Here is a 23,765-nt window from a genome sequence, read left to right as displayed (position 1 = left end):
CATAACCATATTAAGACATTTAAAATAATCCTTGGCAGTGACTACTCTTACAACAAGTCTTAAAATTAATTATATATTTAAAGTAGTTTGTTGTTACAATAAATCGCAGCCTTTACTAATAGCCTATTCATGCAGTAAGTCATGAGTCGGCTTATAATTCCAACGCTATTCTTATGACGGTTCAAACACCATCTACTGTGCTGATAACTGTATTATGTAATACATGCAGTTCTATGAGGAAATGTCATGGTATTATATTTCTCTCTGAACCATTTTGATAATTGCTCATACACCATGACCTGTCAAGATTTTCATCCTTTTGCATTCAATATCAGGCAGCTCAGTGACAAAATACTGTACTATACAGTATGAATATATATATATATACATGGGACTACTGAAGAATGTATGTGGAGTACAGAGAGTGGACAGGATTGGGAATAATGTGATTCATAAAAAATGAGGACTGAGGAAGTCTGTGGACACCAGAATTGAAGAGAGTGTACTGAGATGGTTTGGTACTGTGAAGAGAATATAGGACAACAGAGTGGTGAAACAGGTATATCTGAGCAAATCTGAAGGAGGGAGGAGGCAAGGTAGGCCAACAAGAAGGTGGAGGGATATGGTGGCTGAGTGTGTGAGGAAGAGAGGTATGGAAGTTGGCAAGGTTACAGGATTGACAAGAGACCGAGCTGGATGGATGACATTTGTGCGGAGAAGCGCACAGCCAGGGATTTGGTACCCCTTTTTAATGTGAAAGCGTTTGGATTGACTATCAGAATGGTATATGTGAAGCTAAGGAAATTGGTAAATTTTTTTGGCCTACCTGAAGAAGCCAGGATTCTGTGGACCTGAATGATGAATAAATAGAAGGGTGGCCCACTGAACTGGGCAAACTTAGGCTGTCTGAACACTGCTACTACTCACCCCGCCCTAGAGTGGGAAAGGAGGTCCGGATGATGATGATACTGTATAAATACAGTGAGCCCTCAATTATCCGGATGCTGGACCTTGGCTCTATTAAATCATTATCTGAACTTACTTGCTATTATCCGGACGTAAAGGTGTCCAAGTACTTTGGCGAGCCAGCCGACATGTCCAAACATTCAGTATCGTGGCCACTGGGTTCCAGCCATGAACGTGAAGAAGTCCGTGGCCCACAGCCAGAGCTAAAATGTCCATCCGCTCCTGTACTGTATGGTCAAAGTCGCACGCTCATCTGATCGCTCCTAATGAACCTCCAGCACCCGAACAATACGACTGTAACCCGCAAGTGGGGTCAAACTGTCCATATGCATCCCCACCCAATGACTAGTACCGCCCGGCCACCAGGCTAGCTCTTTCCTCACTGCCACCACACGTGTAACACAGATCACAAGCCACAAGTGCATGTTCACTAACAGTGCCCATCCACCTCTCCACCAAACGTCGATAGTCGCGCGGCCACATGGCTAAGACTTCTGTCCACCTCTCTACCGAAGGTCGAAAATCACGCAGCCACTGGAAGGCGCTTGCACCACACACACACAAACACACACACACACACAGACCTTCCCACGCTGAGTACAATATCAGTACAGGGATGGGTCTGTTATGATGTGGCAGGGGTAAACCAGCTCTGCTGTCGGGCCCTACTGCGGATGTCACTGATTGCATTGAGCAGTTGACCCTTGTGCGGTGTGGTGCGGTGAGGATCTGTCCATTCTCCCCTTTGGGGTTAAGATGCGAATGAATGTGTTTGAGTGGATGAGTAAATGGGGAGTGTGTCGTCCTGTCTCGGCTACCTCCCTTTCCTTGGGGGAAGCAGCCTAGGTATATAGATAGACAGACATGCATTTTGTACCAATGCATATAATAGTACTACAGTAATGTATTGTACACAGTACAGTACTGTATGTGTGTATGTACAGTACAGCAGACTTCCATTTGGTATGGGTATTTGTTTCAATGCCACAGTCACCCACCTTTGCCAAGCAGCCGTACTGGGATGGGTTAGGTTTGGTAAGGTAAAATACAGTTAATCTATATAATTTTGCCTGGGAAACATCCATCCATTATCCAATCCTATGCCGCCTCATGAGGAGCGTAGGAAGCCGGGGCTAGGCAAGTTGGTCCTGACATTTAAGATGAGAGTGACCAGCCTCACTAATCCCTGAGTTGCATTATGTGAGCAATAAACCCCAACCTCCCCTTGGATATAAACCTACACAGGCTCATCCGACTGGAGAGCCTTAATTACCCACTAAACCACCAGGCACCATATTTTGGTTATATGGTTACCACCCAGCATAGTAAATGGTTTCCTGGTGTACAGGAAACCATTTGGCTTGTCATTCAGTGTAGAGTCACCCATAGGCAGAAGCAAGGGGAAAGAAAAAAGGAAAAAAAGACAGAGGAGAGAGTGAAAAGTCACCTGCAGACAGAAGAAAGAGGAAAGAATGAAGGAAAGAAAGACAGAAGAGGAATGATAGAAGCATATTGAGCATATTTTCAAGAAAATCCTATGGTTATTTTTGAAAGGAAGAGGCATGCGCGGTTCCTGGCTAAGGGGTGTGGGTGGTCACCGCACGTATAACACAGACCACAACCCACAAATAAATGTTTGGTGACAGCGCCCATCCGTCTCTTTATCGAAGGTTGAAAATCGCGCGGACATAAGGAGACATACATGCACCACATACACAAAGAGATTCCTTCACAGGCCACGATGACAAAGAATACCAGTACAGTAATTTCCGTACCAATGCATATGACAGTACAGTGCTACAATACTGTACTGTACATAGTATTCTACTGTACGTATGTACGGTACTCTATGTACAGTACAATACTGTACTGAACTGTACAGTACAATACACTTCCATTCGGTATGGGTATTCATTTCAGTAACACAGTCAGCCACCTCAGCCAAGCAGCTCTATTTAGAAAGGTTAGGTTTGGTAAGGTTAGGCAAAGATCTATCTATCTATCTATTGCCAGACGCCTCAATCCCGTTTGGGGTGGCCACAAACAAATCGCCTCCAAGTCGCCCTGTCCCCCGCCATTTCACTGCCCTGCTCCCAACTCACACCCCCCTCTCTCATATACCTCTCCACCCCATCCCTCCATCTCATCCTCGGCCTCCCCCTCCCTCTTCCCCCCTCCACCTCACTCATATACACTCTCTTCGTCAGTCTTTCACCCTCCATACATAGATATCCTATGTAATTTTGCCTGGGAAAGACATTGAGCATATCTTCTAAAAAATTGTATGGTTATTTTTGAACAGAGGAGGTGAGTGTTGTTCCCGGATGAGGGGTGCCAGTGGCCACCGCAAGTTTAACACAGACCACAACCCATGAGTAAATGTACAGTTAAACCACCCGTCCGGCCCTACACCGAATGGCGGGAGTCCCCCAACCTCCAGGAATAGTGCGGAAACCTCCCATCACGTGCGCCTGTCTGCTTCCCTACCGAATGGTCAGAGTCGCCTGGCAGACTGCATGAGTCATACACTGCCTGAGAAGGTGATCTACTGGTCATCCGCTGTTGCCATCATGTAGTAACCCTTGCCTGGGCAAATAGAGGTGAACCTTATAGACAGATGCCAGTTTGCTGCGTGTGGCTTTCTCTGTGCTCAAGAGCAACCACTGGGTGTGATATGGCAGCGCTGTACTCCTGTTTGCCGGCGAACAGAAGCCCACACCTCAGTTCCTGCCTCTCTGCCCCTCGTGAGTGGTTCTGCTTGCAACGATGGCTGTGACTACAGTTGCTTTTGTGGTGGTTCCCTACCTTCTTCAGGTTGTGGCCTTGCTCTGCTGCATTCTTGTGTGTGTAATGATTGCTCCACTGCCACCTGAGAAGCGGAAGAGGAAGGTTCTGAGTCTGGAGAAGAAGCGTGAAATATTGGGCAAGGTTGACGCGGGCTGGACCATAGGACACATCCTTTGTGAATATGATATAGCCCATTCAACACTGTTTGATATCAAGAAGTCATGTGACAAGCTTACGCAGTACAGACAGGACTTTGGAGAAAGCACATGTCGCGGTGACAGGAAAGTAATGGTCCAGGCCCGGCACGCCATTATCGATCGGTCGACTTTTATGTGGTTTCATCAGCAACGTGGTGCTGGTGTGCTAGTGTGTGGGACCGAGGTGAAGGCTGCTGCTAAGAAGTTTGCATGCCTGCACAACATCCAGGACTTCAAGGCGTCAGAGGGATGGCTCTTCAGGTTCAAGCTATGTCATGGACTTACAGGCCCAAAGGCACACGCCAAAGCCTTGGATGTGGCAGCAGAAGAAGTAGACCCATTTTGCCAGAAACTAAAGTGCCTGATCAAGGACTAGTGCCTTGCCCTTGCTCAAGTCTATAACACTGACGAAACTGGTCTGTTCTACCGCTCCTCGCCCACCCACATGCTGGCTGAGGATGTTCTGGTGCCAATATTGTTTCCCATGACTAGTTATAGTTCCACACTATTGTTGCATATTGCATATAAAGTTGTTTATTCATAATTAACAATGTGCAATGTAGTATGAATGATAAACCAACAAACACCATTTCACTGTAAGGTGTGGCTTGGGATAAGATGTGCACTCAAACATCTTCTTTTAATCAGAACCTAGAGTAAAGGGAAGGCGATAGAGAAATATGAATTGGATATATGTTTAAGTCTTCCGGGGAAATATTTACCTTGTTGGTATACAGGCTGTGGCACGAAAGAAGAAAGCATACAATGAATGGATGAGAAATAGGGGGGTGGAAGAAGTTGAGAGGCGAAAGAGAGAGTTATATGTAGAAAGAGAGAGGTGAAAAGATTAGTAAGAGAGAGTAAGAAGAGAGTGGATGAGGAATATGGAAGGAATTTGAGTGTAAAGTGGAGGGACTGTAAGAAAATGTTCTGGAAAGAGGTGAAGAGAGTAAGTTAGGGTGGAAGTGAAGTTAGCAGGGGAGTGAAGGATAAAAATGGTGGATTACTAGTGGAGAAGGGAGAAAAAGTGAGCAGATGGAGAGAACACTTTAAGGAATTGTTGAACATAGAGGATGGAAGTAATGCGAGTATAAGTGGCTGGGGAATGGCTGGGAGAAGGAGGGAGGTGAGAAGACAGGAAGAAATCAGTAAGATAGAAGTTGTGGAAGCAATGAAGAAAGTTAAATTGGGGAAAGCCCCAGGAATTGATGGAGTGTGTGGTGAAATGCTGAAGCATGGGGGAGAGATAGTAGTAGAATGGATGTGGAAGATGTGCAGATTGGCCTGGGAGGAAGGTAGAGTCCCGGAGGATTGGAAGTCAGGTACTGTATAATTATTCCCTTGTACAAAGGAAAAGCGGAAAAAGAAGTGTGTGGTAATCATACGGGCATTTGTCTTCTCCAAAATGGTTTGATGGCAATTGTGCCAGAGCAACAGCCCAAAAGTCATTAGCATATAACTCTTACTTAAAATCAAAAACATCTGAATCACTCTCCCAATTTAAAATTGCTAGAAATCATGCAAAAGCTGTATGAAATCTATCTAAATCAAACTTTCTTCAAAAGCAAGCATCAAAACTACTTAACAACCCTAATGACAATAGAATATACTGGTCAACTCTTGATTCTTTCAATAATATCTTTAACAAGTCATCTTCCATTCCCCCACTAAAATCTTCAGATGGCAATATTACAAATGACCCACGTGGGAAAGCAGATATCTTTGCTAGTACCTTTGCAAGAAACTCTACCATAGATGATACCAGCCAGAATGTCTCAGTACTGGAACTTGATTCTCCCGAAATTGCCCCACTTAAAATACAGACAAGATTCGTAAAATCCATCCTAGACAATTTACCTACCAACAAAGCTCCAGGCCCAGATGGAATTCTGCCAATTGTTTTGAAAAAGTGTTCCCCTGAACTTGCCTCTGTCCTAGCTAAATTATTCAGACTATGCATACGTACTTCTTTATTCCCAAATTCATGGAAAGAAGCCAATATCCACCCAGTTCCGAAGAAAGGAAGTTCGTCTGACCCCTCCAATTACAGACCAATAGCTGTCGGTATTTGAAACTTTATTTAATAAGCATATTGTTAAACATCTTGAATCCAACAACTTAATTAGTGATAGACAATACGGTTTTTGCCACGAAAGATCCACCATTGACATACTCAATCTCTTAACTCATACCATCCATCAATCAATTGATCTTTTTGGAGAAACTCATGCAGTAGCTCTTGATATCTCTAAAGCTTTCGACAGAGTATGGCACCGTTCCCTGCTGTCCAAACTCCCTTGCTATGGACTAACGTCTTTTGTTCCTTTGATTTCTTCTTATCTTAGTGACAGGAAAATAAGAGTAAAAGTAGGTGATGTATATTCGAATTTCCACTCAACTAACGCCGGCGTGCCGCAGGGATCAGTTCTGGCGCCAACCCTATTTCTGGTTCATATTAATGATCTCTTATCTGTCACTCACAATCCCATTCACTCATATGCATATGACTCAACACTACATAGTTCATTCACACTCAAACATCCATTTACAAAGTCTAATATCTCTACCTCTCAACTCAGTACAGCCATCTCCATAAATCAAGATCTATCTACAATCAGTGAATGGGGACAAAACAACCTTGTCTCTTTTAATGCTAGTAAAACTAAATATATACAGTTTACTAATAGACAGATATTACCAGATTCGTACATTACCTTCAGTGCTACTAATATTCCCATCTCCAAAAATATTGAAATTCTTGGTGTCTCACTTAACAGTGCCCTCAGCTGGACCTCTCATGTCAGATCACTTGCTAAAACCGCCTCAAGGAAACTTGGATTATTGTACAGAGTCCGTAACTTCTTCGCCGATGAGCAGTTAGCTATAATTTATAAAAGTCATGTGCGCTCTCAGCTTGAATATTGCTCACCCTTGTGGAATGGTTGTGGAGAGGTTGCATTAAGACAACTAGACAAAATTCAGAATAAAGCTGTTAGAATCATTAACAACCCTGCCATTACATATAAACTACCTCCCCTGCAAGTAAGAAGGAATGTTGCCTCCCTTGCATTATTTTACAGATATTTTTTTGGCAAATGCTCAGACGAAGTTGTGTCCATGGTGCCACCTCTCCATGCCTTCCCTCGTGCTACATGGGCATCTGGTAGCGCTCATGACTGGAATGTCACTTAACCATATTGTAGAACTTCTGCCTATCAGAATTCTTTCATTCCCCGAACTGCATCTCTCTGGAACTCGCTTCCCCAGAGTTGTTTTCCTCCAAAATTCAACCTACAACTGTTCAAGTCTAACTGTTACAGATATTTTATGAACAGAGGACACCAGTAATCTGGTGTATGGATTATTTTTTTTTCCCCATTTGTTTTTCCTTCCTCCGTTCTGTTAAAAAAAAAAAAAAAAAAAAAAAAAAAAAAAAAAAGTATAATTGGAAAAGTGTACGGTAGGATACTTACTGACAGAATTAGAGAAAGAACAGAGGAATTAGTTGAAGAACAGGGAGGCTTTAGGAAGGGAAGAGGCTGTGCAGATCAGATGTTCATTCTTAGATCTTTAGTGGAAAAGTTTCTAGAGATGGGAAAGAAGTTGAATGCAGCTTTCATGGATTTGGAGAAAGCATATGACAGGGTGGATAGACAAGGATTGTGGAAAGTATTAAGAATATATGGAGTAGATGGGAAGTTGTTGAATGCTGCGAAGAGTATGTATGATTGTGCTAAGGCTGCAGTGCGTGTGGATGGTGAACTAAGTGAATTTTTCTTTGAAGGTGGAGTTGAAACAGGGATGTGTTATTTCTCCATGGTTGTTCAATCTGTACATGGATAGGGTGGTAAAAGAGGTACAAGGTAGGGTGGTGGATGTTGGAGTGGCCCTGGCGAGAGAGGATACTGTTTGGAAACTCCCTGTACTGTTGTCTGCAGATGATACTGTGTTGTTGAGTGAAGACAAAGGGGAGCTGCAAGGCTTGGTGGATGAGTTTAGGAGAGTGTGTAAGAAACGGAATCTAAAGGTGAATGTAGGGAAGAGTAAAGTGATGGACTTTGAGGGAGGTAAAGTCAGTGAATGTGCAGCAAGGTTGGATGGTGAAGAATTGGAAAATGTGAGTACGTTTAAGTATTTGGGTAGTGTGATGAGTAAGGATGGAGGTTTGGAGGGTGAAGTGCTTGAAAGGGTACAGCAGGGAAGAAAGGTTGCTGGTTCTTTGAAAGCAGTGATAAGAAACAGGGAAGTGAGCATGAAAGTGAGAAAGTTACTACATGACAGTATTGTGATACCAACTCTAACGTATGGAAGTGAAGCTTGGACGTTGTTGGAAGGACACAAGTCAAGAGTGAGAGCAGTGGAAATGAGTTATTTAAGAGGAGCCTGTGGAGTCACATGGAGAGACAGGCTGACGAATGAGGATATAAAGGAGCGTTGTGGTGCGGATGTGGATGTGACAGGAAGTGTTATGAGGAACACACTGAGGTGGTTTGGCCATGTGGAGAGGATGGAGGGTGAGAGACTGACGAAGAGAGTGTACATGAGTGAGGTGGAGGGGGGAAGAGGGAGGGGGAGGCCGAGGATGAGATGGAGGGATGGGGTGGAGAGGTATATGAGAGAGGGGTGGGTGAGTTGGGAGCAGGGCAGTGAAATGGCAGGGGACAGGGCGACGTGGAGGCGATTTGTTTGTGGCCACCCCAAACGGGATTGAGGCGTCTGGCAACAGATAGATAGATAGGTATACTTTAATGTAATCAATACTACTTTATTGAGGTATATAATGTACATGGTACAGTTATAATGCTTTTATTCACGTATAAATCCCAGTTGTCTGTGGAGGTTTAGCACCTCTGATTTTTTTTATCCCAGCGCCACACCCAGAGGGGGACGCTGGCGGGCTAGGGCAGAACGCATTTATCATTCAAACAAGAGGGACATATAACTCTGCCCTCTCTCAGTGTCGCAGTTGTATCTTTCTGTGGCCAATAAAGAGAGATTTAATCTACTCAGTTTCAGTTCACCTGCACACGCTGCCTCTACATTCCTTCAACAGGATTCTGCACCGATTCCCACCATCTCCAGTGTGTGAGAAGACATTCTGATGGAGTGTGTCAGCTGAAAGTGACTTCAACCAGGCGCAGCTATAATCTTGCTTGGAACTGTGAGGTCACGACTCAGCTGATATACATAAATTGGTGATCAGCTGTGGGATTCCAAGCTGACATATTAGTGACTAATTGAGGAATTCCTATACAGCTGATACAAGGAAAGGGAGACGTCTGTGTCTGGTCGGAAGTTGTCCAAACAACGTGTCTCTGTTTTGTGCTGTGCCAATGCTAACAAGATGCACCACCTCAAACCCACTGTTGTTAGGCGAGAAAAACAACCACATTGTCTCCATGGGTTGATGGATAGCCTGCCTGTTGTGTGGTACCATTCTGTGAAGGCCTGGTTTACCATTAAGATCTTCAGAAACTGGTCATGGAGGTCATCCGTTATCAAACAGAGATCCTTGGAATCGCTCGCGACCAGGTGAAGGCACTCCTGCTCCTGGACAATGCTCCTGCACATCCGACTGAGAAGGATTTGGTTGCTTTTGACGGACGGATTAGGTGCATGTTTCTGCCACCTAATACGACTGCTCTGATTCAACCAATGGACCAGGGTATGATCATGGCTGCAAAGAGACTGTACCACCAGAGGTTCCTCAACGAGGTGATGGTGGTGCTGGAGGACAAGGATGCGGTGGAAGACACACGTGGGAAGCAGACCTTGCAGAATCTTCGGCGTTACGACCCGAAGTCTGCCGTGTTCAACTGGTCGAACGCTTGGAAGGAAGTCTCCATCAAAACCCTTGAGAGCGGTTGGTCTCGTCTCCTGTAGGGAATGGAAGCTGAGTACGACTTCGAGGGCTTTGACATGGATGATTTCCACAGTTGCCTTAGACAGGCAGGAGAGCAGATGAATCTCGATGACGTGCAGGACTGGCTGGATGATGACGGCAGGAATCCTGGTTATCAGACCATGTCTGATGAGGAGATCACCGATGCTGCCTCTGTGGGCACGGAGGAGGACAGCAGGACTGACAAGGACGAGGATGAGGACCCTGACTCACACCCTTCCGCAACTCCTTCATTCCCTCGTCTCAGTGTCCTCCATGGCTACCTGAAGGAGATGCTGGAGTATGCCGAGCATCCACACTGTGACAGGGAGTTGGTGCTGCTTAGCCTGGCGATGGAACTGCAGGCAATCCGGGATGCTGTTATCCTCCGACAGATCCATTGGTCCTACCGTCGTCAGACCAGGATCAACTCGTACATCAAGCCTGTGACCCCCACGAGTGCCAGTCCATTCTCACCACCACCACCACCTCGTTTCCCACCTTCACCTTCGGACCCGCAACCGAGCACGTCAACAGCTGCTGAGTTTCCATTAGATGTAAGTTTGCAGCTGTCTTCAGAGTCTCCTGAAGTGGGTAGGTCACAATCACAGCACCGCACCGCACATCACCGGTCATTGCCCAGCTCCAGCAGGTTGAGGATGATGAGGACAAGTTTTTTTTACCTCCGTTCAGCACTAGTATTTGCCACTAGACCACACGGGACAACCTGCTGGAGGTGGCAGGTTACAAAGACTGACGGTGCTCTAGGTGGTAAGTACCCCAAATGAATGTTTTTCGGCAGATTGCATTAGGTTTCTTTCGTAGTTTCCTTGGTGCTAAAATTTATTTAGGATATTCCTATGTGTGCTTTGAAGTCACAATATGGTAAAATGACCCAAAAACAGTACCAAAAATAGGAGAGGTACTGTACATACAGTGATGTTTAGGTAGGGTGTTTTTTGGTTTTCAGTGGCTTTTATGCATGGTTTTCTTGGTTCTGAAAATTATTTAGGATATTCTTATGTATGTTCTGATGCCAAAATATGCCAGAATGACCTGAAAACACTACCAAAATAAGGAGGGGTACTGTTTATACAGAAGTGTTCAGGCAGGGTGTTTTTTGGTTTTCAGTGGTTTTTCTTCATGGTTTTCTTGGTGTTTACCATTACTTTTGATATGCCTATGCATGTTCTGATGTCTAAAAATCCCTGAATGACCAGAAAACACTGCCAAATTAAGCATAGGTACTGTAGAAATAAGTTTGGTATAGAAGAGAGAAGAAGTTTGGTATAGGTTGTAGGTGGGTACAGGTAGGGTCTGGGTGTGGTTGGGGAATAGTGTTCATTATCCGGATGTTGCCACTATCCGGACATGCCTTTGGCTCTATTATGTCCGGATAATTGAGGGATTACTGTATATCGGTTCATTTCGGTTCTGTCTTAAAGGGTCCAACGTGCTTGTATGCATCGGTCTTGGTCACCTAATGGCAGTTCTCCATGCTGCTCGATCTCTGGCAGCTTCCCTGATCAGTCTCTTACCCTTGAGGTCATACTCAATAACCCTGTCCCGGTTCTTTTTCAGACTACCTCTCGCAACCCTATCTCCAGCGTTGAGAGAGAGAGAGAGAGAGAGAGAGAGAGAGAGAGAGAGAGAGAGAGAGAGAGACAGACAGACAGACAGACAGACAGACAGACACAGACAGAGGGAGGGAGAGAGGATGGCTCATAAACAGCGCTCCACATGAAACTCATGGGGCTATATCGTGTTCTATAGAGATGGCTCAGTCAGTTGATGTGTGCTTGGCTGAGGCACTTGCAGTAGGATGTGAATTAATGATGCAGGGTACATACTGATGACACTGATTGTGCCATCCCCACATTAGAGTACACAAGAAATTACCTGGTGGAGTGTAAGTGGAGTGTTATACAGGCATACCCCGGTTTAATGATGTAACTGGTTAAGTAAAAACCCACTGCTAGGCAGGGTATCGTATCTCAGGGTAGATTTAACATAAGTAGATGCGTTTTTGAGCCTCGGGTTTTCCCCCCCCAACCAAGTCCTAAACCCACCCAAATGAGTCCAAAAACAAGTTTCTAGCTAACCTAAACCCCCAAATAGCTTTAAAACAAGCCAAACTAAGCCTAAAGCAGCTTATAATCCATGTAAACCCAAAAATAAAATATGAAAATCATCAAAAATAAGTTTGGGAAAAAAATCAAACATAGTAAACTGTACCCCCAAAATGACAATGTTCACCTCACATATGACTGAAACGCATTAAGTCTAACAACAGTTTATAAATCAATCTAAACACAAAATTTGTCTAAAATATAATCAAAATCAGTTTAAACAACACAAAACTCATCGTCATGCCAGGGTTTGGCCATTGTTCGTCGGGGTAAGGTGGTATTTCTACCCCCATCGCTAAGCCAGGGTGTCGCATCTGGGGGCATCATATCTCAGTATCTCAGAGTCTGACCGTATATTGGCCACCCAGTGCTAAGGCTTGACACCCACTCAATACCACTTTTTCCAGACTGTGCCAGAATCATATTCTTGTGTTAAGCTACTATTACAACTTTGCATTCAAGACTTACAGGTGCCGCTTTTCAACTAATATAAAGTACGCCATTATTATTAATATGCTTACACCAATAATCACACAACCAGAGTGGATGCTATGTCTTAGCCATGTATTTACCTTGCTGTAATAAACAGGATTTAAGTTAAGTTAGTGTTGTCCTGTCTCCATACTTAAATCATCCAATATACTTTTAAACACATGGATATTCTTTGCTTGTACCACCTCCTCTTCCAAATTGTTCCAAATGTCTATACTTCTATGTGGGAAACTAAATTTTTTTCGCATCATTTAAAAATCTAATCTTCAATTTATATTCATGTCCTCTTGTCCTTCCATCACCTTCCACAAACAGATCTCTATCCAACTTTTTCAGTTCTCTAACTCCTTAAAACACAGTAATCGTATCTCCTCTCTCTCTCTCTCTCTTCTCTCATTTAGCATTGGTAGCTTCTTCTTCAGTCTCCCTTCATAAGACAGTTCCCTCAAACTTGGTTGCATTCTAGTTGCCATCCTCTGTACTCCTCCAGTTTTCTCATATGCTTCATTAAATGAGGTAACCATATTACTGCCACATGTTTAATTTTGGGTCTTATCATGGACACAATAATCTGCCTCAACATCTCCTCATCCAGACAGATGAAAGTCACTCTCATATTAGCTATCAGTCTATATGTCCCTCCAATGATCTTATTTACATGCTTCTCTGGTAACAGATCATCCAGTATAAGGACTATCCAAAAGGATACCAAACTTTTAAAATAGCACACCAGCTAGCCAGCGTAACATGATCATAATGGGAGTGCTGTGTAGTGGTGGTTTTGAGTCTTAGTCAAACACTAGCAACATTGTGCCATGTCACATAGTCATCAAAGTACACGCGCCCGAGTGAACGTGTGTTCAGTGCACTTGACAAATTTTCTTTGATCTCCTCTCTCATCTGAAACTGGCAACCTTTCAGGGTGGATTTCAACTTTGGGAACAAAAACAAGTCTGCAGGGACTAAATCCCGAGAGTAAGGTGGCTGGGGAATGAGAGTTGTCTTGCGCTTCGTCAAAAGTCTCAGATAAGGAGCAGCACATGAGCAGGTGCATTGTCATGGTGCAGCATTCAGGTTCTGTTTGTCCAAGCCTCAGGCCTCTTCCTTCACACTGCCTCCCTCAAACTCTTCAGAATGTCCAAATAAAACTCTTTATTGACTGACTGACCATGTCGAACAAACTCATGATGAACAACACCCTTCCAATTAAAAAAGATGATCAAAATCCACTGCACATTTCAGCAATTTTGATGGGCTTTTTTTGGCTGTAGTGACGATGTTCCAATCGACTGTGATGACCATCTTTTGTTTTGACATCATAGCTGAACACCCACATTTCATCACCTGTTATCTGTTATGTCATTTTTCAAAAAATAAATGCTTTTCTCAATCTGAAAGAGAATTTCACATAAACACGCTGCTCTTCAAGATCCTTTATTGTCCAACTTGCAACAAATCGGCAAGTGCACTAAACAAATATTCACTCAAGTACAGTACATTCCGCTAGTACGCGCCTATATGGGAGGCAGAAGACATCGCATACTAGGAATTTGCATACTGTGAATACATAAACTTATGGAAAAATTACATATGAGCAGCACCCCCTTTCATGGGCAACCCTTGAGATGCTCTTCAGACATAAGTTCTGTACTGTACAAGGAAACTGACTAAGACATATTACCTAAGATGAAGTAAACCAACAAGATTATAGCTTTACTAGGTAAATCAACAAGGATATGGCAGATGGATGAAGGTGGGTGGAGAGTAGGCTACTGTTATCGCTTCTTGGAGGGGCAATTGCGGGTATTCGGGGTAACCTCAGATTTGGGCCACTCTTCACTGCCTGTCTTGCTTTCAAGGAGTTCAATTCGCGTACTAATAAAAAAAAAAAATAAAAAAAAAAAAAATAAATAAAATAAAATAGGTCCTCGCGTACAAGGGGGATTGCGTACTCGGAACTCACATACTGTGGAGATGTACTGTACATGTACCTCGATGACCATTAACGTGGCATAGTTCTGCTACAGTTCGACTAAATCTCAAAGCCGCTGCTACACAGCACTCCCATTGCAATCACGCTACACTGGCTAGTTGGAGCACTATTTAAAAACTTCTATTTCTTTCTGGACAGACCTCGTATGGTTACTTTCAGATCTTTCTCTTCTCTTGCTCTGCTAATCCTCCCTCTTCTCATTCAATACTCAGGTTTTTTGCCACTTGTTCCCATTTCTGCGACATAGTATCTAGATATATGCATTAACCCGCCCCGTCCCGGAGACGTGAATTCACGTCCTCACATGATGTGCACTCATATCCCGGAGACGTAAATTAACGCGGCAACATTGCAAGGTCCCTAATTTGCACAATTTTCAATTTTCGCGAGTGATTTTTGGCACATATACACGTGACACCTTCCTCTATTCCTCTACAAGATGCCAAGCAGGGACAATGCCTTACACCGCATAACATCTCCCCCCCCCCCTGCACGCCATTGTCTCAGCAATTCACCTGTTACCAGTGACCTGGCCAATAAAGACATTCAGGGCCAGAGTGATTCCCCAATCAATGACAATGTGGAGGACAAAGTTTACATAGCATTAGAGGAAGAAACAGTAAGAAATGATGATCAGGTAATGTGGGAAAAAAAGGTCATGAATGGTGATGAGTTAGTGAGTGAAACAATGCTTATAATGCCTATATTACTGTTTGAAAACCAATATACTCTTGTTCATCATTCATTCATTGCCAGACGCCATGTATCCCAGACAGGGTGGCCAAGGGCTTAGAGTTAGTTGTTTTACAGGGAGGGGCACTAATCCTCCACCAACCCCACTTGACGTAGGGATGCCAACAGCATCTGGTGTTCCCAGGCGGTCACCCATCCAAGTACTAACCAGACCCAACGTTTGTACTACATATAAATTCGTACCAAGTAAATAAATAAATACTGTTTATGAGTGGATAAAATAGTTACCCTCCCATAGAACTCGTTTTCTTTGATGCCAGCCTGTTAGAAAACCCAGTCAGGTAAGGAGGTACTCGTACCTGGATCGAGTATTTTAAACCTCAGGTGAGCGATTTCTTTATGAATTTTTGATGTTTCTCACCAAAAGCGAATGTATGAGCCTAAAAAAAAAAAAGGTCCAATAATGTCGGGACTGGGACGTACCACTGCCCAGAAAACGTCAGGATGGGGCGGCTTAAATTCTATTTTCCAAGTCTGAATCCAACCATACAACTTATTCAAATAAATTTACAACTCCTCTAAACTGTCATCATTCTGAATTTGCTTCATAATTTCTGCATCATTTGTAAACATGTTCATAAAACTGCTTAAGCTTTCTGGCACATCATCATCATCATCATCATCATTCGGACCTCCTCTCCCACCCTCGGGAAGGGTGAGCAGTAGCAACGTCCGGACAGCCTAAGTTTGTCCAGTTCAAAGGGCCACACTTCCATTCACTCATCATTCAAGCCCCGAAATCCTGGGTCTATCCGATACATCAAAAACTTTCACCACATTCTGGAGCTTCACGTAATATATGACCCACATGGGAAAGCAGATATCTTTGCCAGTACCTTTGCCAGAAACTCTACCATAGGCGATACCAGCCAGAATGTCCCAGTACTGGAACTTGATTCTCCTGAAATTGCCCCACTTAAAATACAGACAAAATACGTAAAATCCGTCCTAGACAATTTACCTACCAACAAAGCTCCAGGCCCAGATGGAATTCCGCCAATTGTTTTGAAAAAGTGTTCCCCTGAACTTGCCTCTGTCCTAGCTAAATTATTCAGACTATGAATACGTACTTCTTTATTCCCAAATTCATGGGAAGAAGCCAATATCCACCCAGTTCCGAAGAAAGGAAGTTCGTCTGACCCCTCCAATTACAGACCAATAGCTGTCACATCTTCTCTTGGTAAGGTATTTGAAAGTTTAATTAATAAGCACATTGTTAAACACCTTGAATCCAACAACTTAATTAGTGATAGACAATATGGTTTTCGGCACGAAAGATCCACCATTGACATACTCAATCTCTTAACTCATACCATCCACCAATCAATTGATCTTTTTGGAGAATCTCATGCAGTAGCTCTTGATATCTCTATAGCTTTCGATAGAGTATGGCACTGTTCCCTGCTGTCCAAACTCCCTTGCTATGGACTAACGTCTTTTGTTCCTTTGACTTCTTCATATCTTAGTGACAGGAAAATAAGAGTAAAAGTAGATGATGTATATTCCAATTTCCACTCAATTAACAACGGTGTGCCGCAGGGATCAGTTCTGGCGCCAACCCTATTTCTGGTTCATATTAATGATCTCTTATCTGTCACCCACAATCCCATTCACTCATATGCAGATAACTCAACACTACATAGTTCATTCACACTCAGACATCCATTTACAAAGTCTAATATCTCTACCTCTCAACTCAGTACAGCCATCTCCATAAATCAAGATCTATCTACAATCAGTGAATGGGGACAAAACAACCTTGTCTCTTTTAATGCTAGTAAAACTAAATATATACAGTTTACTAATAGACAGATATTGCCAGATTCGTACATTACCTTCAGTGCTACTAATATTCCCATCTCCAAAAGTATTGAAATTCTTGGCGTCTCACTTAACAGTGCCATCAGCTGGACCTCTCATGTCAGATCACTTGCTAAAACCGCCTCAAAGAAACTTGGATTATTGTACAGAGTCCGTAACTTCTTCGCCGATGAGCAGTTAGCTATAATTTATACGAGTCATGTGCGCTCTCAGCTTGAATATTGCTCACCCTTGTGGAATGGTTGTGGAGAGGTTGCATTAAGACAACTAAACAAAATTCAGAATAAAGCTGTTAGAATCATTAACAACCCTGCCATTACATATAAACTACCTCCCCTGCAAGAAGGAATGTTGCCTCCCTTGCATTATCTTACAGATATTTTTTTGGCAAATGCTCAGACGAAGTTGTGTCCACGGTGCCACCTCTCCATGCCTTCCCTCGTGCTACATGGGCATCTGGTAGCGCTCATGACTGGAATGTCACTTAACCATATTGCAGAACTTCTGCCTATCAGAATTCCTTCATTCCCCGAACTGCACCTCTCTGGAACTTGCTTCCCCAGAGTTGTTTCCCTCCAAATTTCAACCCACAACTGTTCAAGTCTAACCGCAAGCCCCATTCCATGCTGTGCATCATGAAAATAATATCATCATCATCTGGACCTCCTTTCCTACCCTCAGGCAGGGTTAGGAGTAGCAATGTCCAGACAGCCCAAATATGCCCAATCCAATAAACCACATTTCCATTCACTCATCATTCAAGCCCCCCAGAATCCTGGCTCTATCGGATACGCCAAAAACATTCATCACGTTCTGTAGGTTTACACAAACGTATTCGATAGAGTCAATCCGGATGCTGCCAAGTTAAAAATGGGTGTCAAATCCCTGATGATGCACTTCTCACAACATTCATCCAGCCAGTTCAATCTCCTGTCAGTTCCCTGGCCTCACCGACTTCCAAACCTCTCTTTCTCACACACTCATCCACCATATCTCTCCACCTTCTCCTTGGCCTACCTCGCCTCCTCCCTCCTTCAAATTCGCTGAGATATACCTTTTTCACCACTCTGTTGTTACCCATTCTCTCCACATGATCATACCACCTCAGTACACTCTCTTCAATTCTGATGTCCACAGACTTCCTCACTCCACATCAGTCACGAATCATATTATTTCGTATCCTATCCACCCTCTGTACGCCACGTGCATTCCTCAGCAGTCCCATCTCCACTGCTCTTACTCTTGACTATTCATTTTCATGTCACACCACGGTTTCACATCCATACAGTATGTTAAAGCTGGCATTAACACTCCTTCATGTAAGCCTCGTGCAGCTGCAACACTCAAGCCTCTGTTATCAATGCTTTTATTTTCTTCATCACACTACCTAAGAAAATATTTACTGTTGTTCATAATGTATTCTTCTGAATGGCCAGTCAGAATCACTGCACAGACAGTAATTTCATTCCACTAAAATAATAATGATGCTCTCTTACACTGTCAGATTTGATTCTCAGATACAGCTCCTAAAGCTCACACCAAGCACTATTCAGTTACCATCACGATGGAAAGTAATGTATCATCTGAAAATAATTACATTAATTATCAAACAAAACTTCCATAAAGTTCTTTTTCCTTCCATTTTCTTTTTTTTCCACTCTTGTCTGTTCTTTCCTGTCTCCTGCAGCTCCTGACTTCATTCATCGGACTCTTTGGACCTTCCCTTAAGCTAAAAGTAACCAGTGGTATGCCTTACCACATCAAATCTCCAATACTTATTTGACTTAGTGAAAATGATGAAAGGTTGAAGTTCAGCAGTGATACCAGTGCAGTACTGTTTTAGGTTAAACAAAAAATAGTTTACAATTCAATTATATAATGCAACCACAACAAAATATTATAACTAGTGTTAGTGTTTAATCACTTCATTTTTCAACTTAAATTCCACATCCATTTGGCAAACCCCCTTCTGGTAAATCAGAATGGTTTTTACCTGTTAAATAAGACTTGAATAAAGAGGCCTTCAACATGTATAACTGTTGCTATTTTTACCTGCAACATAAAATATGTAAATGAAAATGACAGTACAAATAATGAGATGGTTTGGCCAAGATAAGAAGGTAGAAGTTGAAAGTCTGGCTTGGAGAGTATGAGGGAGAGACAAAGGATGAGATGGAGGGATGGAGTGGAGAGAAATATATGAGATGAGGTGTGTGAGTAGGAGGGATGGCAAACAATGACACAAAATCTCACTGGTTATTATGCTTTAATAAAAGTGCAATATCTCGTGGTTTCTGCATGTTCTCCACAACTACAGTCACTGAATCGACTGTCAGATGGTTTCTGAATAAAATCGCTTGGAATTCCACTTAAATTATATATATAACCTCTATTTCTGCTATTTTGTATATATTGACATTTCTACCTATAGTCCAGCAGAAGTCTGAAAAAGCATGCTTTGGCGTCATTATGAACTTTTTTTGTTGAAACACCTTCTGTGACCATCCCTGAGTCATAATCAGCCGGGTGCCAGCTTGGTACCCTTGAGGAATATTTTTTAAAGCCAAAAAACAAAATGGCTGCCACCAAATATCGATAGATCTAGTTTTTCGCCAATATCTGCACTTCTAAGCAACTTAGAAGCACAAACTTGGTGTCTACTAAAAGGTTTTCATGGTCAAGGAATCCAATTATTAATAAAAAGCTTGTATATATAACAGGTCATCAGATTTTATATATGGCCGCCCCCAATATTTGAAAGTAGCCTTCTCGTTTTACTATGCACTTCCTCTAGATTACTAACATTCTCATTTCTAAACCATAGAGGAAAGGATTCTTGATGTTCACTATGAAGGTTTCAGGGTCTCTAAATCTAATAATTGCATGGAAAATTTCATATGATATAACTATCACTTTGATTACAAAATCACTGCCACTAAACATCACTAAATCTGACTTTTGTTATATATTTGTTTCTAAGTCACTAGGAAACATTTTTTCTTTTATCTTTGAATAGGAACAGGACAGTAGTGTAAATGTGACATTTCTAATAATAAACTAAATAAGTATTTTCTCAAGGAAATTCAGATATCCTTGACAGTGTTTCATAACTTGTTCAATCATAATTATCATCATCATCATCATCATCATCATAATCATCTTCCTGTGCAGATACCGCTCTAGTATGTTCATTGTAACACTCTAAGCCAGCATTACTGCAACAAAACACTGAACATGACATCTGGGACACCACACAGCCACAACGCCCAGAGGAACATGGACGGTTGGTGAAGCATCCACATTTAATCAGCTGCAGAATGTTGGTAGGGACAGAAGATACATTAGGTGGAAGTGTGGTTGGAAGAAATGATGTTCCATCTTCACTTTCATACCATCCATACTGTGTGGGATCTAAACTGGAGGGTCGGAATCTGCAGCTGATTTCCACACAGTGACTTGCATTTGAGCTCGGCGTACATGCTGAACAAAGGCATCTTGCGATGGAGGCAATGACTTTAGTTTTGGAGCAGATGTAATCTTTGCATTTGCAATTTTAGCCTTCCACACCTGATAACGGTGAACACCCATATCACCTTCATGTTTGGAGCCATAACAAGCAGCGATGAATGCAGTCACTTCAGATAACAGGTCTGTTTCATCTGCTCCTATCTGACCAATCAAGTTGAGCTGATGTCCATTAAGGAGGACTCTCAAAGCTGTGGCTTTTCCAATGGTGAAAAGATACGAGACAGTGTCGCAACCCGTTAGGGCATGCACCCCAGGCAGATATTTGGCAATGCTTTGGTGTTTTTGTGCTGTTTGGTGAATGTCAACTGTTGTTCTTCAAGCACATGGGCTCTCCATACTGACATTCACTTCCATCTTCGCCTCAAGGTAGAAATAAACCAGTAGGATAAAGACGTCTGTATCGTCACAGATCACTTTGAAGTGTGGCTTAGAGTGTTGTAATGAACATACTAGAGCGGTATCTGCTCAGGAAGATGATTATGATCATGATCATGATGATAATTATGACTGAACAAGTTATGAAACACTGTCAAGGATATATGAATTTCCTAGAGAAAATACTTATTTAGTTTATTATTAGAAATGTCACATTTACACTACTGTCCTATTCCTATTCAAAGATAAAAGATAAAATGTTTCCTAGTGACTTAGAAACAAACATATAACAAAAGTCAGATTTAGTGATGTTTAGTGGCAGTGATTTTGTAATCAAAGTGATAGTAATATCATACGAAATTTTCCATGCAATTATTAGATTTAGAGACCCTAAAACCTTTATAGTGAACATTAAGAATGCTTTCCTCTATGGTTTAGAAATGAGAATGTTAGTAGTCTAGAGGAAGTGTATAGTAAAACGAGAAGGCTACTTTCAAATATTGGGGGTGGCCATATATAAAATCTGATGACCTGTTATATATACAAGCTTTTTATTATCATAATTGGATTCCTTAACCATGAAAACCTTTTAGTAGACACCAAGTTTGTGCTTCTAAGTTGCTTAGAAGTGCAGATATTGGCGAAAAACTAGATCTATCGATATTTGGTGGTGGCCATTTTGTTTTTTGGCTCTAAAAAAAATTCCTCAGGGGTGTACCAAGCTGGCACCCGGCTGATTATGACTCAGGGATGGTCACAGAAGGTGTTTCAACAAAAAAAGTTCATAATGACGCCAAAGCATGCTTAGCTAAAAATTAGCCATTTGACAACTGGAGTACTAAGAGTTACCATGATTAACATCTTATGCAATTTTGTAATCACTGGTAATTGCTTAACCATCTCCAAACCACTGATTACATTCACATACAACTTCAAAGAAACTACATGTAAGCCATGTAAATCTCTTGTAATAGCTTTAATACGGCAGTAACTACAATAAAAATGAACTAAAAGTGGGAAATTTGTCTTTCTCAACATGCAACTACTGTTGTTTACTGGGGATTCATCCTTAAGTAATTTTTGGCCCACTGAATTAGGCCCACTGTACATGGCTCAAAGGAAAAGGAGACCTTACAATGGCAAGTAAGACTAAACTGGTAACAATCACGGGACTGAAACGTGAAAATTGCATGGAATATCGTTGGCAAAATTCCCGAGTCCATAGACATAAGAAATAACCGACCATCTTGCTAGTTCCTCTCTCTGCAGCGCTTCTGTTGCGAATGAGTCGTACGTCTGACAGCCAACAGCACACATGCAATGAATGCATGGAGTCAGGATTTCCAGAGAGTAAGAATTTCTCACTACACTGGAAATACTGTACTGTAAGACCAGATGCTGAATGAGTGGACTTTTACTGTACCTGGTTTCATCAACAAAAACATGTTTTATATTGATTTCATTGATTTTGGTAAGGTTCTCTAGGGAAAACCAGGTTTCCACTGACTTTTAAGTTTTCTCTCTTACTGCCAGGGGAGACTTTTATAATCATTGACGGGTGGTTTTGTGGTAACCATTAGGCCTAGGAGATTGTGATTGGCATTTTCAGGTGTGTAAATTCATGCTCTTCAAGTCTGTAAGAAAAAATTTTACCTTGAGAAAAGTTGAAAAATCAACCTTGAATTGCAGCTGGGGTGGAACATAGCTCCAGAAAAATGCGGTCTTTAGGAGTTAAATGAAGATGAAGGGGAACTGCAAGGCCTGGTGAATGAGTTTGGGAGAGTGTGAATGAAACAGAATCTACAGGTGACTGTAGGGAAGAGTAAAGTGATGGTCTTCGGGAGTAATGAAGTCAATGAATGTACAGTGAGGTTGGAGGATAACGAAATGGAAATGTGAGTGCATATAACTACCTGGATTGTGTGATGAGTATGGATGGAAGTTTGGAGCTTGAATGGATTGAAAGGGTACAACAAGGAAGAAATGTTGCTGGTACTTTGAAAGCAGTGATAAGAAATAGGGAAGTGAGCATGGAAGTAAAATAGTCACTGCATGACAGTACTGTGATACCAACTCTAACGTATAGAATTGAATCTTGGACCTTGTTGGAAGGACACAAGTCAAGAGTGAAAGCAGTAGAAATGAGTTATTTGAGAGGAGCATGTGGAGTCACATGGAGAGACACACTGACATGAGGAAGTGAAGAAGCATTGTGGTGTGGATGTGGATGTGACAGAATGTGTTAGGAGAAATACAATGAGGTAGTTTGGCAATGTGGAGAGGATGGAGAGCAAGAGACTGACGAGGATAGTGTATGTGAGTGATGTGGAGGGGGGGAGAGGGAGGGAGAGGCCGAGGATGAGATGGAGGGATGGAGTGGAGAGGTATACGAGAGGGGGGGGTGTGCTGGAGGGAGAGTAGTGAATTTGTGTGGGACAGGGCGATATGGAGGTGAAATGTTTGTGGCCACCCCTTACAGGATTGAGGCGTCTGGCAACAGATAGGTAGATAAACTGACATCACCCACATTAGTAAGAGCAAAAATAAACCGAAAAGGACATCACCTGCACTCAGGGATTAAAGACACGTGTCTTCCCAACATCCCTGGTGACATTACAGTATTTGACTAAATAACCTCCAGCATCTACTTAGGGATCTGAAATGATGTGTATGGCACCTGACTCTCATCCTGGGTGGTAATTTTGACCACCTTATTCATTTATCATGGTCTAAAGCTCCCATCTCCTCATCTTGAGTGCTGAGTTATAACAAAAGATTAACATTAGCATGATACTAATCAGATGATGTGCTATGAATCACATGCAGTCATTACAACTATTTTT

At 42.4% G+C, this 23,765-nt stretch overlaps 1 protein-coding gene across 1 annotated transcript in view; it reads right to left on the bottom strand.

The window, feature by feature from the left end:
- The window catches only part of LOC145401885 (kinesin-like protein KIF7), a 291,971-nt gene that overhangs the window by 183,749 nt on the left and 84,457 nt on the right, over positions 1-23,765 (bottom strand). The window lies entirely within an intron of this gene.

The sequence above is a fragment of the Coenobita brevimanus genome, chromosome 57 (genome assembly GCF_032717465.1).
Source record: "Coenobita brevimanus isolate Jiangsu-jjx chromosome 57, ASM3271746v2, whole genome shotgun sequence".
Classification (NCBI taxonomy): domain Eukaryota; kingdom Metazoa; phylum Arthropoda; class Malacostraca; order Decapoda; family Coenobitidae; genus Coenobita; species Coenobita brevimanus.
This window is presented reverse-complemented; position numbering and strand designations above follow the sequence as displayed.